Genomic DNA, 21,306 nt, shown 5'->3' with positions numbered 1-21,306 from the left:
ACACAGTGTCATTCCTTGTTATGTATAGCGCCATCCCATTATTACACAGTGTCATCCCTTGTTATATATAGCACCATCCCATTATTACACAGTGTCATTCCTTGTTATGTATAGCACCATCCCATTATTACACAGTGTCATCTCTTGTTATGTATAGCACCATCCCATTATTACATAGTGTCATCCCTTGTTATGTATAGCACCATCCCATTATTACACAGTGTCATCCCTTGTTATATATAGCACCATCCCATTATTACACAATGTCATCCCTTGTTATGTATAGCGCCATCACATTATTACACAGTGTCATCCCTTGTTATGTATAGCACCATCCCATTATTACACAGTGTCATCCCTTGTTATGTATAGCACCATCCCATTATTACACAGTGTCATCCCTTGTTATGTATAGCCCCATCCCATTATTACACAGTGTCATCTCTTGTTATGTATAGCACCATCCCATTATTACACAGTGTCATCCCTTATTATGTATAGCACCATCCCATTATTACACAGTGTCATCCCTTGTTATGTATAGCACCATCCCATTATTACACAGTGTCATCCCTTGTTATGTATAGCACCATCCCATTATTACATAGTGTCATTCCTTGTTATATATAGCACCATCCCATTATTACACAGTGTCATTCCTTGTTATATATAGCACCATCCCATTATTACACAGTGTCATCCCTTGTTATGTATAGCACCATCCCATTATTACACAGTGTCATCCCTTGTTATGTATAGCACCATCCCATTATTACACAGTGTCATCTCTTGTTATGTATAGCACCATCCCATTATTACACAGTGTCATCCCTTATTATGTATAGCACCATCCCATTATTACACAGTGTCATCCCCTGTTATGTATAGCGCCATCCCATTATTACACAGTGTCATCCCTTGTTATGTATAGCACCATCCCATTATTACACAGTGTCATCCCTTGTTATATATAGCACCATCCCATTATTACATAGTGTCATCCCTTGTTATATATAGCACCATCCCATTATTACACAGTGTCATCCCTTGTTATGTATAGCACCATCCCATTATTACACAGTGTCATCCCCTGTTATGTATAGCACCATCCCATTATTACACAGTGTCATCCCTTGTTATATATAGCACCATCCCATTATTACAGTGTCATCCCTTGTTATGTATAGCACCATCCCATTATTACATAGTGTCATTCCTTGTTATGTATAGCACCATCCCATTATTACACAGTGTCATCCCCTGTTATATATAGCACCATCCCATTATTACACAGTGTCATTCCTTGTTATGTATAGCACCATCCCATTATTACACAGTGTCATCTCTTGTTATGTATAGCACCATCCTATTATTACACAGTGTCATCCCTTATTATGTATAGCACCATCCCATTATTACACAGTGTCATCCCCTGTTATGTATAGCGCCATCCCATTATTACACCGTGTCATTCCTTGTTATGTATAGCGCCATCCCATTATTACACAGTGTCATCCCTTGTTATGTATAGCACCATCCCATTATTACATAGTGTCATCTCTTGTTATGTATAGCACCATCCCATTATTACACAGTGTCATCCCTTGTTATGTATAGCACCATCCCATTATTACACAGTGTCATCTCTTGTTATGTATAGCACCATCCCATTATTACACAGTGTCATCCCTTATTATGTATAGCACCATCCCATTATTACACAGTGTCATCCCTTGTTATGTATAGCACCATCCCATTATTACACAGTGTCATCCCTTGTTATATATAGCACCATCCCATTATTACATAGTGTCATCCCTTGTTATATATAGCACCATCCCATTATTACACAGTGTCATCCCTTGTTATGTATATCACCATCCCATTATTACACAGTGTCATCCCTTGTTATGTATAGCACCATCCCATTATTACACAGTGTCATCCCCTGTTATGTATAGCACCATCCCATTATTACATAGTGTCATCCCTTGTTATGTATAGCACCATCCCATTATTACACAGTGTCATCCCTTATGTATAGCACCATCCCATTATTACACAGTGTCATTCCTTGTTATGTATAGCGCCATCCCATTATTACACAGTGTCATCCCTTGTTATATATAGCACCATCCCATTATTATAGTGTCATCCCTTGTTATGTATAGCACCATCCCATTATTACATAGTGTCATTCCTTGTTATGTATAGCACCATCCCATTATTACACAGTGTCATCCCTTGTTATGTATAGCACCATCCCATTATTACACAGTGTCATCCCTTGTTATGTATAGCACCATCCCAATATTACACAGTGTCATCCCTTGTTATATATAGCACCATCCCATTATTACACAGTGTCATCCCTTTTTATGTATAGCACCATCCCATTATTACACAGTGTCATCCCTTGTTATGTATAGCACCATCCCATTATTACATAGTGTCATTCCTTGTTATGTATAGCACCATCCCATTATTACACAGTGTCATCCCTTGTTATATATAGCACCATCCCATTATTACACAGTGTCATCCCCTGTTATGTATAGCACCATCCCATTATTACACAGTGTCATCCCTTGTTATGTATAGCACCATCCCATTATTACATAGTGTCATCCCTTGTTATGTATAGCACCATCCCATTATTACACAGTGTCATCCCTTGTTATGTATAGCGCCATCCCATTATTACACAGTGTCATCCCTTGTTATGTATAGCGCCATCCCATTATTACACAGTGTCATCCCTTATTATGTATAGCACCATCCCATTATTACATAGTGTCATTCCTTGTTATATATAGCGCTATCCCATAATTACAGTATGCCATTCCTTGTTATGTATAGCGCCATCCCATTATTACACAGTGTCATCCCTTGTTATGTATAGCACCATCCCATTATTACACAGTGTCATCCCTTGTTATGTATAGCACCATCCCATTATTACACAGTGCCATCCCTTGTTATGTATAGCACCATCCCATTATTACACAGTGTCATCCCTTGTTATATATAGCACCATCCCATTATTACACAGTGTCATCCCCTGTTATGTATAGCACCATCCCATTATTACACAGTGTCATCCCTTGTTATGTATAGCACCATCCCATTATTACATAGTGCCATTCGTTGTTATGTATAGCGCCATCCCATTATTACACAGTGTCATCCCTTGTTATGTATAGCACCATCCCATTATTACACAGTGTCATTCCTTGTTATGTATAGCACCATCCCATTATTACACAGTGTCATCCCTTGTTATGTATAGCACCATCCCATTATTACACAGTGTCATCCCTTGTTATGTATAGCACCATCCCATTATTACACAGTGTCCTCTCTTGTTATGTATAGCACCATCCCATTATTACACAGTGTCATCCCTTGTTATATATAGCACCATCCCATTATTACACAGTGTAATCCCCTGTTATGTATAGCACCATCCCATTATTACACAGTGTCATCCCTTGTTATATATAGCGCTATCCCATTATTACACAGTGTCATTCCTTGTTATGTATAGCACCATCCCATTATTACACAGTGTCATCCCTTGTTATATATAGCGCTATCCCATTATTACACAGTGTCATCCCTTGTTATGTATAGCACCATCCCATTATTACACAGTGTCATCCCTTATGTATAGCACCATCCCATTATTACACAGTGTCATCCCTTGTTATGTATAGCGCCATCCCATTATTACACAGTGTCATTCCTTGTTATGTATAGCACCATCCCATTATTACACAGTGTCATCCCTTGTTATATATAGCGCTATCCTATTATTACACAGTGTCATCCCTTGTTATGTATAGCACCATCCCATTATTACACAGTGTCATCCCTTATTATGTATAGCACCATCCCATTATTACACAGTGTCATCCCTTGTTATATATAGCACCATCCCATTATTACATAGTGTCATCCCTTGTTATATATAGCACCATCCCATTATTACACAGTGTCATCCCTTGTTATGTATAGCACCATCCCATTATTACAGTGTCATCCCTTGTTATGTATAGCACCATCCCATTATTACACAGTGTCATCCCTTGTTATGTATAGCACCATCCCATTATTACACAGTGTCATCCCTTGTTATGTATAGCACCATCCCATTATTACACAGTGTCATCCCTTGTTATGTATAGCACCATCCCATTATTACACAGTGTCATCCCTTGTTATATATAGCGCCATCCCATTATTACACAGTGTCATCCCTTATGTATAGCACCATCCCATTATTACACAGTGTCATCCCCTGTTATGTATAGCACCATCCCATTATTACATAGTGTCATCCCTTGTTATGTATAGCACCATCCCATTATTACATAGTGTCATTCCTTGTTATGTATAGCACCATCCCATTATTACACAGTGTCATCCCTTGTTATATATAGCACCATCCCATTATTACAGTGTCATCCCTTGTTATGTATAGCACCATCCCATTATTACATAGTGTCATTCCTTGTTATGTATAGCACCATCCCATTATTACACAGTGTCATCCCCTGTTATATATAGCGCCATCCCATTATTACACAGTGTCATTCCTTGTTATGTATAGCACCATCCCATTATTACACAGTGTCATCCCTTGTTATGTATAGCACCATCCCATTATTACATAGTGTCATCCCTTGTTATATATAGCACCATTCCATTATTACACAGTGTCATCCCTTGTTATATATAGCACCATCCCATTATTACACAGTGTCATCCCTTGTTATGTATAGCACCATCCCATTATTACACAGTGTCATCCCTTGTTATGTATAGCGCCATCCCATTATTACACAGTGTCATTCCTTGTTATGTATAGCGCCATCCCATTATTACATAGTGTCATCCCTTGTTATATATAGCACCATCCCATTATTACACAGTGTCATTCCTTGTTATGTATAGCGCCATCCCATTATTACACAGTGTCATCCTTGTTATATATAGCACCATCCCATTATTACACAGTGTCATTCCTTGTTATGTATAGCACCATCCCATTATTACACAGTGTCATCTCTTGTTATGTATAGCACCATCCCATTATTACATAGTGTCATCCCTTGTTATGTATAGCACCATCCCATTATTACACAGTGTCATCCCTTGTTATATATAGCACCATCCCATTATTACACAATGTCATCCCTTGTTATGTATAGCACCATCACATTATTACACAGTGTCATCCCTTGTTATGTATAGCACCATCCCATTATTACACAGTGTCATCCCTTGTTATGTATAGCACCATCCCATTATTACACAGTGTCATCCCTTGTTATGTATAGCACCATCCCATTATTACACAGTGTCATCTCTTGTTATGTATAGCACCATCCCATTATTACACAGTGTCATCCCTTATTATGTATAGCACCATCCCATTATTACACAGTGTCATCCCTTGTTATGTATAGCACCATCCCATTATTACACAGTGTCATCCCTTGTTATGTATAGCACCATCCCATTATTACATAGTGTCATTCCTTGTTATATATAGCACCATCCCATTATTACACAGTGTCATCCCTTGTTATGTATAGCACCATCCCATTATTACACAGTGTCATCCCTTGTTATGTATAGCACCATCCCATTATTACACAGTGTCATCTCTTGTTATGTATAGCACCATCCCATTATTACACAGAGTCATCCCTTATTATGTATAGCACCATCCCATTATTACACAGTGTCATCCCCTGTTATGTATAGCGCCATCCCATTATTACACAGTGTCATCCCTTGTTATGTATAGCACCATCCCATTATTACACAGTGTCATCCCTTGTTATATATAGCACCATCCCATTATTACATAGTGTCATCCCTTGTTATATATAGCACCATCCCATTATTACACAGTGTCATCCCTTGTTATGTATAGCACCATCCCATTATTACACAATGTCATCCCTTGTTATATATAGCACCATCCCATTATTACAGTGTCATCCCTTGTTATGTATAGCACCATCCCATTATTACATAGTGTCATTCCTTGTTATGTATAGCACCATCCCATTATTACACAGTGTCATCCCCTGTTATATATAGCACCATCCCATTATTACACAGTGTCATTCCTTGTTATGTATAGCACCATCCCATTATTACACAGTGTCATCTCTTGTTATGTATAGCACCATCCCATTATTACACAGTGTCATCCCTTATTATGTATAGCACCATCCCATTATTACACAGTGTCATCCCTTGTTATGTATAGCACCATCCCATTATTACACAGTGTCATCCCTTGTTATGTATAGCACCATCCCATTATTACATAGTGTCATTCCTTGTTATATATAGCACCATCCCATTATTACACAGTGTCATCCCTTGTTATGTATAGCACCATCCCATTATTACACAGTGTCATCCCTTGTTATGTATAGCACCATCCCATTATTACACAGTGTCATCTCTTGTTATGTATAGCACCATCCCATTATTACACAGAGTCATCCCTTATTATGTATAGCACCATCCCATTATTACACAGTGTCATCCCCTGTTATGTATAGCGCCATCCCATTATTACACAGTGTCATCCCTTGTTATGTATAGCACCATCCCATTATTACACAGTGTCATCCCTTGTTATATATAGCACCATCCCATTATTACATAGTGTCATCCCTTGTTATATATAGCACCATCCCATTATTACACAGTGTCATCCCTTGTTATGTATAGCACCATCCCATTATTACACAATGTCATCCCTTGTTATATATAGCACCATCCCATTATTACAGTGTCATCCCTTGTTATGTATAGCACCATCCCATTATTACATAGTGTCATTCCTTGTTATGTATAGCACCATCCCATTATTACACAGTGTCATCCCCTGTTATATATAGCACCATCCCATTATTACACAGTGTCATTCCTTGTTATGTATAGCACCATCCCATTATTACACAGTGTCATCTCTTGTTATGTATAGCACCATCCCATTATTACACAGTGTCATCCCTTATTATGTATAGCACCATCCCATTATTACACAGTGTCATCCCCTGTTATGTATAGCGCCATCCCATTATTACACAGTGTCATCCCTTGTTATGTATAGCACCATCCCATTATTACATAGTGTCATCTCTTGTTATGTATAGCACCATCCCATTATTACACAGTGTCATCCCTTGTTATGTATAGCACCATCCAATTATTACACAGTGTCATCTCTTGTTATGTATAGCACCATCCCATTATTACACAGTGTCATCCCTTATTATGTATAGCACCATCCCATTATTACACAGTGTCATCCCTTGTTATGTATAGCACCATCCCATTATTACACAGTGTCATCCCTTGTTATATATAGCACCATCCCATTATTACATAGTGTCATCCCTTGTTATATATAGCACCATCCCATTATTACACAGTGTCATCCCTTGTTATGTATAGCACCATCCCATTATTACACAGTGTCATCCCTTGTTATGTATAGCACCATCCCATTATTACACAGTGTCATCCCCTGTTATGTATAGCACCATCCCATTATTACATAGTGTCATCCCTTGTTATGTATAGCACCATCCCATTATTACACAGTGTCATCCCTTATGTATAGCACCATCCCATTATTACACAGTGTCATTCCTTGTTATGTATAGCGCCATCCCATTATTACACAGTGTCATCCCTTGTTATATATAGCACCATCCCATTATTATAGTGTCATCCCTTGTTATGTATAGCACCATCCCATTATTACATAGTGTCATTCCTTGTTATGTATAGCACCATCCCATTATTACACAGTGTCATCCCTTGTTATGTATAGCACCATCCCATTATTACACAGTGTCATCCCTTGTTATGTATAGCACCATCCCATTATTACATAGTGTCATTCCTTGTTATGTATAGCACCATCCCATTATTACACAGTGTCATCCCTTGTTATATATAGCACCATCCCATTATTACACAGTGTCATCCCTTGTTATGTATAGCACCATCCCATTATTACACAGTGTCATCCCTTGTTATGTATAGCACCATCCCATTATTACATAGTGTCATCCCCTGTTATGTATAGCACCATCCCATTATTACACAGTGTCATCCCTTGTTATGTATAGCACCATCCCATTATTACACAGTGTCATCCCTTGTTATGTATAGCACCATCCCATTATTACATAGTGTCATCCCTTGTTATGTATAGCACCATCCCATTATTACACAGTGTCATCCCCTGTTATGTATAGCACCATCCCATTATTACACAGTGTCATCCCTTGTTATGTATAGCGCCATCCCATTATTACACAGTGTCATCCCTTGTTATGTATAGCGCCATCCCATTATTACACAGTGTCATCCCTTATTATGTATAGCACCATCCCATTATTACATAGTGTCATTCCTTGTTATATATAGCGCTATCCCATAATTACAGTATGCCATTCCTTGTTATGTATAGCGCCATCCCATTATTACACAGTGTCATCCCTTGTTATGTATAGCACCATCCCATTATTACACAGTGTCATCCCTTGTTATGTATAGCACCATCCCATTATTACACAGTGTCATCCCTTGTTATGTATAGCACCATCCCATTATTACATAGTGCCATTCCTTGTTATGTATAGCGCCATCCCATTATTACACAGTGTCATCCCTTGTTATGTATAGCACCATCCCATTATTACACAGTGTCATTCCTTGTTATGTATAGCACCATCCCATTATTACACAGTGTCATCCCTTGTTATGTATAGCACCATCCCATTATTACACAGTGTCCTCTCTTGTTATGTATAGCACCATCCCATTATTACACAGTGTCATCCCTTGTTATATATAGCACCATCCCATTATTACACAGTGTAATCCCCTGTTATGTATAGCACCATCCCATTATTACACAGTGTCATCCCTTGTTATATATAGCGCTATCCCATTATTACACAGTGTCATCCCTTGTTATGTATAGCACCATCCCATTATTACACAGTGTCATCCCTTATGTATAGCACCATCCCATTATTACACAGTGTCATCCCTTGTTATGTATAGCACCATCCCATTATTACACAGTGTCATCCCTTATTATGTATAGCACCATCCCATTATTACACAGTGTCATCCCTTGTTATATATAGCACCATCCCATTATTACATAGTGTCATCCCTTGTTATATATAGCACCATCCCATTATTACACAGTGTCATCCCTTGTTATGTATAGCACCATCCCATTATTACACAGTGTCATCCCTTGTTATGTATAGCACCATCCCATTATTACACAGTGTCATCCCTTGTTATGTATAGCACCATCCCATTATTACACAGTGTCATCCCTTGTTATGTATAGCACCATCCCATTATTACACAGTGTCATCCCTTGTTATGTATAGCGCCATCCCATTATTACACAGTGTCATCCCTTATGTATAGCACCATCCCATTATTACACAGTGTCATCCCCTGTTATGTATAGCACCATCCCATTATTACATAGTGTCATCCCTTGTTATGTATAGCACTATCCCATTATTACATAGTGTCATTCCTTGTTATGTATAGCACCATCCCATTATTACACAGTGTCATCCCTTGTTATATATAGCACCATCCCATTATTACAGTGTCATCCCTTGTTATGTATAGCACCATCCCATTATTACATAGTGTCATTCCTTGTTATGTATAGCACCATCCCATTATTACACAGTGTCATCCCTTGTTATATATAGCGCCATCCCATTATTACACAGTGTCATTCCTTGTTATGTATAGCACCATCCCATTATTACACAGTGTCATCCCTTGTTATGTATAGCACCATCCCATTATTACATAGTGTCATTCCTTGTTATGTATAGCACCATCCCATTATTACACAGTGTCATCTCTTGTTATGTATAGCACCATCCCATTATTACACAGTGTCATCCCTTATTATGTATAGCACCATCCCATTATTACACAGTGTCATCCCCTGTTATGTATAGCGCCATCCCATTATTACATAGTGTCATTCCTTGTTATATATAGCGCCATCCCATTATTACATAGTGTCATTCCTTGTTATATATAGCGCCATCCCATTATTACACAGTGTCATCCCTTGTTATGTATAGCACCATCCCATTATTACACAGTGTCATCCCTTGTTATGTATAGCACCATCCCATTATTACACAGTGTCATCCCTTGTTATGTATAGCACCATCCCATTATTACACAGTGTCATCCCTTGTTATGTATAGCACCATCCCATTATTACACAGTGTCATTCCTTGTTATGTATAGCACCATCCCATTATTACATAGTGTCATCCCTTGTTATGTATAGCACCATCCCATTATTACACAGTGTCATTCCTTGTTATGTATAGCACCATCCCATTATTACATAGTGTCATCCCTTGTTATGTATAGCACCATCCCATTATTACATAGTGTCATCCCTTGTTATGTATAGCGCCATCCCATTATTACATAGTGTCATTCCTTGTTATGTATAGCACCATCCCATTATTACATAGTGTCATCCCTTGTTATGTATAGCACCATCCCATTATTACATAGTGTCATCCTTGTTATGTATAGCACCATCCCATTATTACACAGTGTCATTCCTTGTTATGTATAGCACCATCCCATTATTACATAGTGTCATCCCTTGTTATGTATAGCACCATCCCATTATTACATAGTGTCATCCCTTGTTATGTATAGCGCCATCCCATTATTACATAGTGTCATTCCTTGTTATGTATAGCACCATCCCATTATTACACAGTGTCATCCCTTGTTATGTATAGCACCATCCCATTATTACACAGTGTCATCCCTTGTTATATATAGCACCATCCCATTATTACACAGTGTCATTCCTTGTTATGTATAGCACCATACTATTATTACATAGTGTCATTCCTTGTTATGTATAGCGCCATCCCATTATTACACAGTGTCATCCCTTGTTATATATAGCACCTCCCATTATTACACAGTGTCATCCCCTGTTATGTATAGCACCATCCCATTATTACACAGTGTCATCCCTTGTTATGTATAGCACCATCCCATTATTACATAGTGTCATCCCTTGTTATGTATAGCACCATCCCATTATTACATAGTGTCATCCCTTGTTATGTATAGCGCCATCCCATTATTACACAGTGTCATCCCTTGTTATGTATAGCACCATCCCATTATTACATAGTGTCATCCCTTGTTATGTATAGCACCATCCCATTATTACATAGTGTCATCCCTTGTTATGTATAGCGCCATCCCATTATTACACAGTGTCATCCCTTGTTATATATAGCACCTCCCATTATTACACAGTGTCATCCCCTGTTATGTATAGCACCATCCCATTATTACACAGTGTCATCCCTTGTTATGTATAGCACCATCCCATTATTACACAGTGTCATCCCTTGTTATGTATAGCACCATCCCATTATTACACAGTGTCATCTCTTGTTATGTATAGCACCATCCCATTATTACATAGTGTCATCCCCTGTTATGTATAGCACCATCCCATTATTACACAGTGTCATCCCTTGTTATGTATAGCACCATCCCATTATTACACAGTGTCATCTCTTGTTATGTATAGCACCATCCCATTATTACACAGTGTCATCTCTTGTTATGTATAGCACCATCCCATTATTACATAGTGTCATCCCTTGTTATGTATAGCACCATCCCATTATTACACAGTGTCATCCCTTGTTATATATAGCACCATCCCATTATTACACAGTGTCATCCCTTGTTACCCTTGTTATGTATAGCACCATCCCATTATTACACAGTGTCATCCCCTGTTATGTATAGCACCATCCCATTATTACACAGTGTCATCCCCTGTTATGTATAGCACCATCCCATTATTACACAGTGTCATTCCTTGTTATGTATAGCACCATCCCATTTTTACACAGTGTCATCCCTTGTTATGTATAGCACCATCCCATTATTACACAGTGTCATCTCTTGTTATGTATAGCACCATCCCATTATTACACAGTGTCATCCCTTGTTATGTATAGCACCATCCCATTATTACATAGTGTCATTCCCTTGTTATGTATAGCGCCATCCCATTATTACATAGTGTCATTCCTTGTTATGTATAGCACCATCCCATTATTACATAGTGTCATCCCTTGTTATGTATAGCACCATCCCATTATTACACAGTGTCATCCCTTGTTATGTATAGCACCATCCCATTATTACACAGTGTCATCCCTTGTTATGTATAGCACCATCCCATTATTACACAGTGTCATCCCTGTTATGTATAGCACCATCCCATTATTACACAGTGTCATCCCTTGTTATGTATAGCACCATCCCATTATTACACAGTGTCATCCCCTGTTATGTATAGCACCATCCCATTATTACACAGTGTCATCCCTTGTTATGTATAGCACCATCCCATTATTACATAGTGTCATCCCTTGTTATATATAGCACCATCCCATTATTACACAGTGTCATCCCTTGTTATGTATAGCACCATCCCATTATTACATAGTGTCATCCCTTGTTATGTATAGCGCCATCCCATTATTACACAGTGTCATTCCTTGTTATGTATAGCGCCATCCCCATTATTACACAGTGTCATCCCTTGTTATGTATAGCACCATCCCATTATTACATATTGTCATCCCTTGTTATGTATAGCGCCATCCCATTATTACACAGTGTCATCCCTTGTTATGTATAGCACCATCCCATTATTACACAGTGTCATCCCTTGTTATGTATAGCACCATCCCATTATTACACAGTGTCATCTCTTGTTATGTATAGCACCATCCCATTATTACATAGTGTCATCCCCTGTTATGTATAGCACCATCCCATTATTACACAGTGTCATCCCTTGTTATGTATAGCACCATCCCATTATTACACAGTGTCATCTCTTGTTATGTATAGCACCATCCCATTATTACACAGTGTCATCTCTTGTTATGTATAGCACCATCCCATTATTACATAGTGTCATCCCTTGTTATGTATAGCACCATCCCATTATTACACAGTGTCATCCCTTGTTATATATAGCACCATCCCATTATTACACAGTGTCATCCCTTGTTACCCTTGTTATGTATAGCACCATCCCATTATTACACAGTGTCATCCCCCTGTTATGTATAGCACCATCCCATTATTACACAGTGTCATCCCCTGTTATGTATAGCACCATCCCATTATTACACAGTGTCATTCCTTGTTATGTATAGCACCATCCCATTTTTACACAGTGTCATCCCTTGTTATGTATAGCACCATCCCATTATTACACAGTGTCATCTCTTGTTATGTATAGCACCATCCCATTATTACACAGTGTCATCCCTTGTTATGTATAGCACCATCCCATTATTACATAGTGTCATTCCTTGTTATGTATAGCGCCATCCCATTATTACATAGTGTCATTCCTTGTTATGTATAGCACCATCCCATTATTACATAGTGTCATCCCTTGTTATGTATAGCACCATCCCATTATTACACAGTGTCATCCCTTGTTATGTATAGCACCATCCCATTATTACACAGTGTCATCCCTTGTTATGTATAGCACCATCCCATTATTACACAGTGTCATCCCCTGTTATGTATAGCACCATCCCATTATTACACAGTGTCATCCCTTGTTATGTATAGCACCATCCCATTATTACACAGTGTCATCCCCTGTTATGTATAGCACCATCCCATTATTACACAGTGTCATCCCTTGTTATGTATAGCACCATCCCATTATTACATAGTGTCATCCCTTGTTATATATAGCACCATCCCATTATTACACAGTGTCATCCCTTGTTATGTATAGCACCATCCCATTATTACATAGTGTCATCCCTTGTTATGTATAGCGCCATCCCATTATTACACAGTGTCATTCCTTGTTATGTATAGCGCCATCCCATTATTACACAGTGTCATCCCTTGTTATGTATAGCACCATCCCATTATTACATATTGTCATCCCTTGTTATGTATAGCGCCATCCCATTATTACACAGTGTCATTCCTTGTTATGTATAGCACCATCCCATTATTACATAGTGTCATTCCTTGTAATGTATAGCGCCATCCCATTATTACACAGTGTCATCCCTTGTTATATATAGCACCATCCCATTATTACATAGTGTCATCCCTTGTTATATATAGCACCATTCCATTATTACACAGTGTCATCCCTTGTTATATATAGCACCATCCCATTATTACACAATGTCATCCCTTGTTATGTATAGCACCATCCCATTATTACACAGTGTCATCCCTTGTTATGTATAGCGCCATCCATTATTACACAGTGTCATTCCTTGTTATGTATAGCGCCATCCCATTATTACATAGTGTCATCCCTTGTTATATATAGCACCATCCCATTATTACACAGTGTCATTCCTTGTTATGTATAGCGCCATCCCATTATTACACAGTGTCATCCCTTGTTATATATAGCACCATCCCATTATTACACAGTGTCATTCCTTGTTATGTATAGCACCATCCCATTATTACACAGTGTCATCTCTTGTTATGTATAGCACCCATCCCATTATTACATAGTGTCATCCCTTGTTATGTATAGCACCATCCCATTATTACATAGTGTCATCTCTTGTTATATATAGCACCATCCCATTATTACACAATGTCATCCCTTGTTATGTATAGCGCCATCACATTATTACACAGTGTCATCCCTTGTTATGTATAGCACCATCCCATTATTACACAGTGTCATCCCTTGTTATGTATAGCACCATCCCATTATTACACAGTGTCATCTCTTGTTATGTATAGCACCATCCCATTATTACATAGTGTCATCCCTTGTTATGTATAGCACCATCCCATTATTACATAGTGTCATCCCTTGTTATGTATAGCACCATCCCATTATTACAGTGTCATCCCTTGTTATGTATAGCACCATCCCATTATTACACAGTGTCATCCCTTGTTATGTTTAGCACCATCCCATTATTACACAGTGTCATCCCTTGTTATGTATAGCACCATCCCATTATTACATAGTGTCATTCCTTGTTATAGTATAGCACCATCCCATTATTACACAGTGTCATTCCTTGTTATAGTATAGCACCATCCCATTATTACACAGTGTCATCCCTTGTTATGTATAGCACCATCCCATTATTACACAGTGTCATCCCTTGTTATGTATAGCACCATCCCATTATTACACAGTGTCATCTCTTGTTATGTATAGCACCATCCCATTATTACACAGTGTCATCCCTTAGTTATGTATAGCACCATCCCATTATTACACAGTGTCATCCCCTTGTTATGTATAGCGCCATCCCATTATTACACAGTGTCATCCCTTGTTATGTATAGCACCATCCCATTATTACACAGTGTCATCCCTTGTTATATATAGCACCATCTCATTATTACATAGTGTCATCCCTTGTTATATATAGCACCATCCCATTATTACACAGTGTCATCCCTTGTTATGTATAGCACCATCCCATTATTACACAGTGTCATCCCCTGTTATGTATAGCACCATCCCATTATTACACAGTGTCATCCCTTGTTATGTATAGCACCATCCCATTATTACATAGTGTCATCCCTTGTTATGTATAGCACCATCCCATTATTACACAGTGTCATCCCTTGTTATGTATAGCACCATCCCATTATTACATAGTGTCATCCCTTGTTATGTATAGCACCATCCCATTATTACATAGTGTCATTCCTTGTTATGTATAGCGCCATCCCATTATTACACAGTGTCATTCCTTGTTATGTATAGCGCCATCCCATTATTACACAGTGTCATCCCTTGTTATGTATAGCACCATCCCATTATTACATATTGTCATCCCTTGTTATGTATAGCGCCATCACATTATTACACAGTGTCATTCCTTGTTATGTATAGCACCATCCCATTATTACATAGTGTCATTCCTTGTAATGTATAGCGCCATCCCATTATTACACAGTGTCATCCCTTGTTATATATAGCACCATCCCATTATTACATAGTGTCATCCCTTGTTATATATAGCACCAATCCATTATTACACAGTGTCATCCCTTGTTATATATAGCACCATCCCATTATTACACAGTGTCATCCCTTGTTATGTATAGCACCATCCCATTATTACACAGTGTCATCCCTTGTTATGTATAGCGCCATCCCATTATTACACAGTGTCATTCCTTGTTATGTATAGCGCCATCCCATTATTACATAGTGTCATCCCTTGTTATGATATAGCACCATCCCATTATTACACAGTGTCATTCCTTGTTATGTATAGCGCCATCCCATTATTACACAGTGTCATCCCTTGTTATATATAGCACCATCCCATTATTACACAGTGTCATTCCTTGTTATGTATAGCACCATCCCATTATTACACAGTGTCATCTCTTGTTATGTATAGCACCATCCCATTATTACATAGTGTCATCCCTTGTTATGTATAGCACCATCCCATTATTACACAGTGTCATCCCTTGTTATATATAGCACCATCCCATTATTACACAAGTGTCATCCCTTGTTATGTATAGCGCCATCACATTATTACACAGTGTCATCCCTTGTTATGTATAGCACCATCCCATTATTACACAGTGTCATCCCTTGTTATGTATAGCACCATCCCATTATTACACAGTGTCATTCCTTGTTATGTATAGCACCATCCCATTATTACACAAGTGTCATCCCTTGTTATGTATAGCACCATCCCATTATTACACAGTGTCATCCCTTGTTATGTATAGCACCATCCCATTATTACACAGTGTCATCTCTTGTTATGTATAGCACCATCCCATTATTACATAGTGTCATCCCTTGTTATGTATAGCACCATCCCATTATTACATAGTGTCATCCCTTGTTATGTATAGCACCATCCCATTATTACACAGTGTCATCCCTTGTTATGTATAGCACCATCCCATTATTACACAGTGTCATCCCTTGATTATGTATAGCACCATCCCATTATTACACAGTGTCATCCCTTGTTATGTATAGCACCATCCCATTATTACACAGTGTCATCCCTTGTTATGTATAGCACCATCCCATTATTACATAGTGTCATTCCTTGTTATATATAGCACCATCCCATTATTACACAGTGTCATTCCTTGTTATAGTATAGCACCATCCCATTATTACACAGTGTCATCCCTTGTTATGTATAGCACCATCCCATTATTACATAGTGTCATCCCTTGTTATGTATAGCACCATCCCATTATTACACAGTGTCATCCCTTGTTATGTATAGCACCATCCCATTATTACACAGTGTCATCCCTTGTTATGTATAGCACCATCCCATTATTACACAGTGTCATCTCTTGTTATGTATAGCACCATCCCATTATTACACAGTGTCATCCCTTAGTTATGTATAGCACCATCCCATTATTACACAGTGTCATCCCCTTGTTATGTATAGCGCCATCCCATTATTACACAGTGTCATCCCTTGTTATGTATAGCACCATCCCATTATTACACAGTGTCATCCCTTGTTATGATATAGCACCATCCCATTATTACATAGTGTCATCCCTTGTTATATATAGCACCATCCCATTATTACACAGTGTCATCCCTTGTTATGTATAGCACCATCCCATTATTACACAGTGTCATCCCTGTTATGTATAGCACCATCCCATTATTACACAGTGTCATCCCTTGTTATATATAGCACCATCCCATTATTACAGTGTCATCCCTTGTTATGTATAGCACCATCCCATTATTACATAGTGTCATTCCCTTGTTATGTATAGCACCATCCCATTATTACACAGTGTCATCCCCTGTTATGTATAGCACCATCCCATTATTACACAGTGTCATTCCTTGTTATGTATAGCACCATCCCATTATTACACAGTGTCATCCCTTGTTATGTATAGCACCATCCCATTATTACATAGTGTCATTCCTTGTTATGTATAGCACCATCCCATTATTACACAGTGTCATCTCTTGTTATGTATAGCACCATCCCATTATTACACAGTGTCATCCCTTATTATGTATAGCACCATCCCATTATTACACAGTGTCATCCCCTTGTTATGTATAGCGCCATCCCATTATTACACAGTGTCATCCCTTGTTATGTATAGCACCATCCCATTATTACATAGTGTCATCTCCTTGTTATGTATAGCACCATCCCATTATTACACAGTGTCATCCCTTGTTATGTATAGCACCATCCCATTATTACACAGTGTCATCCCTTGTTATGTATAGCACCATCCCATTATTACACAGTGTCATCCCTTATTATGTATAGCACCATCCATTATTACACAGTGTCATCCCTTGTTATGTATAGCACCATCCCATTATTACACAGTGTCATCCCTTGTTATATATAGCACCATCCCATTATTACACAGTGTCATCCCTTGTTATGTATAGCACCATCCCATTATTACATAGTGTCATCCCTTGTTATATATAGCACCATCCCATTATTACACAGTGTCATCCCTTGTTATGTATAGCGCCATCCCATTATTACACAGTGTCATCCCTTGTTATGTATAGCACCATCCCATTATTACACAGTGTCATCCCTGTTATGTATAGCACCATCCCATTATTACACAGTGTCATCCCTTTATGTATAGCACCATCCCATTATTACACAGTGTCATCCCTTGTTATGTATAGCACCATCCCATTATTACACAGTGTCATCCCTTGTTATGTATAGCACCATCCCATTATTACACAGTGTCATCCCTTGTTATGTATAGCACCATCCCATTATTACACAGTGTCATCCCTTATGTATAGCACCATCCCATTATTACACAGTGTCATTCCTTGTTATGTATAGCGCCATCCCATTATTACACAGTGTCATCCCTTGTTATATATAGCACCATCCCATTATTACAGTGTCATCCCTTGTTATGTATAGCACCATCCCATTATTACATAGTGTCATTCCTTGTTATGTATAGCACCATCCCATTATTACACAGTGTCATCCCTTGTTATGTATAGCACCATCCCATTATTACACAGTGTCATCCCTTGTTATGTATAGCACCATCCCATTATTACATAGTGTCATTCCTTGTTATGTATAGCACCATCCCATTATTACACAGTGTCATCCCTTGTTATGATATAGCACCATCCCATTATTACACAGTGTCATCCCCTTGTTATGTATAGCACCATCCCATTATTACAGAGTGTCATCCCTTGTTATGTATAGCACCATCCCATTATTACATAGTGTCATCCCTTGTTATGTATAGCACCATCCCATTATTACACAGTGTCATCCCTGTTATGTATAGCACCATCCCATTATTACACAGTGTCATCCCTTGTTATGTATAGCGCCATCCCATTATTACACAGTGTCATCCCTTGTTATGTATAGCGCCATCCCATTATTACACAGTGTCATCCCTTGTTATGTATAGCACCATCCCATTATTACATAGTGTCATCTCTTGTTATGTATAGCACCATCCCATTATTACACAGTGTCATCCCTTGTTATGTATAGCACCATCCCATTATTACACAGTGTCATCTCTTGTTATGTATAGCACCATCCCATTATTACACAGTGTCATCCCTTGTTATGTATAGCACCATCCCATTATTACACAGTGTCATCTCTTGTTATGTATAGCACCATCCCATTATTACACAGTGTCATCCCTTATTATGTATAGCACCATCCCATTATTACACAGTGTCATCCCTTGTTATGTATAGCACCATCCCATTATTACACAGTGTCATCCCTTGTTATATATAGCACCATCCCATTATTACACAGTGTCATCCCTTGTTATGTATAGCACCATCCCATTATTACATAGTGTCATCCCTTGTTATATATAGCACCATCCCATTATTACACAGTGTCATCCCTTGTTATGTATAGCGCCATCCCATTATTACACAGTGTCATCCCTTGTTATGTATAGCACCATCCCATTATTACACAGTGTCATCCCCTGTTATGTATAGCACCATCCCATTATTACACAGTGTCATCCCTTATGTATAGCACCATCCCATTATTACACAGTGTCATCCCTTGTTATGTATAGCACCATCCCATTATTACACAGTGTCATCCCTTGTTATGTATAGCACCATCCCATTATTACACCAGTGTCATCCCTTGTTATGTATAGCACCATCCCATTATTACACAGTGTCATCCCTTATGTATAGCACCATCCCATTATTACACAGTGTCATTCCTTGTTATGTATAGCGCCATCCATTATTACACAGTGTCATCCCTTGTTATAGTATAGCACCATCCCATTATTACAAGTGTCATCCCTTGTTATGTATAGCACCATCCCATTATTACATAGTGTCATTCCTTGTTATGTATAGCACCATCCCATTATTACACAGTGTCATCCCTTGTTATATATAGCACCATCCCATTATTACACAAGTGTCATCCCTTGTTATGTATAGCACCATCCCATTATTACAGAGTGTCATCCCTTGTTATGTATAGCACCATCCCATTATTACACAGTGTCATCCCTTGTTATGTATAGCACCATCCCATTATTACACAGTGTCATCCCCTTGTTATGTATAGCACCATCCCATTATTACACAGTGTCATCCCTTGTTATGTATAGCGCATCCATTACAGGTCATCCTTGTTTATAGCCCATCCCATTATTACACAGTGTCATCCTTGTTATGTATAGCGCCATCCCATTATTACATAGTGTCATCTCCTTGTTATGTATAGCACCATCCCATTATTACACAGTGTCATCCCTTGTTATGTATAGCACCATCCCATTATTACACAGTGTCATCTCTTGTTATGTATAGCACCATCCCATTATTACACTAGTGTCATCCCTTGTTATGTATAGCGCCATCCCATTATTACACAGTGTCATCCCTTGTTATGTATAGCACCATCCCATTATTACATAGTGTCATCCCTTGTTATGTAGCACCATCCCATTATTACACAGTGTCATCCCTTGTTATGTATAGCACCATCCCATTATTACATAGTGTCATCCCTTGTTATAGTATAGCACCAATCCATTATTACACAGTGTCATCCCTTGTTATGATATAGCACCATCCCATTATTACACAGTGTC

The sequence above is a fragment of the Anomaloglossus baeobatrachus genome, chromosome 7, assembly GCF_048569485.1.
Source record: "Anomaloglossus baeobatrachus isolate aAnoBae1 chromosome 7, aAnoBae1.hap1, whole genome shotgun sequence".
NCBI lineage: Eukaryota > Metazoa > Chordata > Amphibia > Anura > Aromobatidae > Anomaloglossus > Anomaloglossus baeobatrachus.
The sequence above is the reverse complement of the archived record's forward strand: the minus strand, read 5'-3'. Positions refer to the sequence as shown.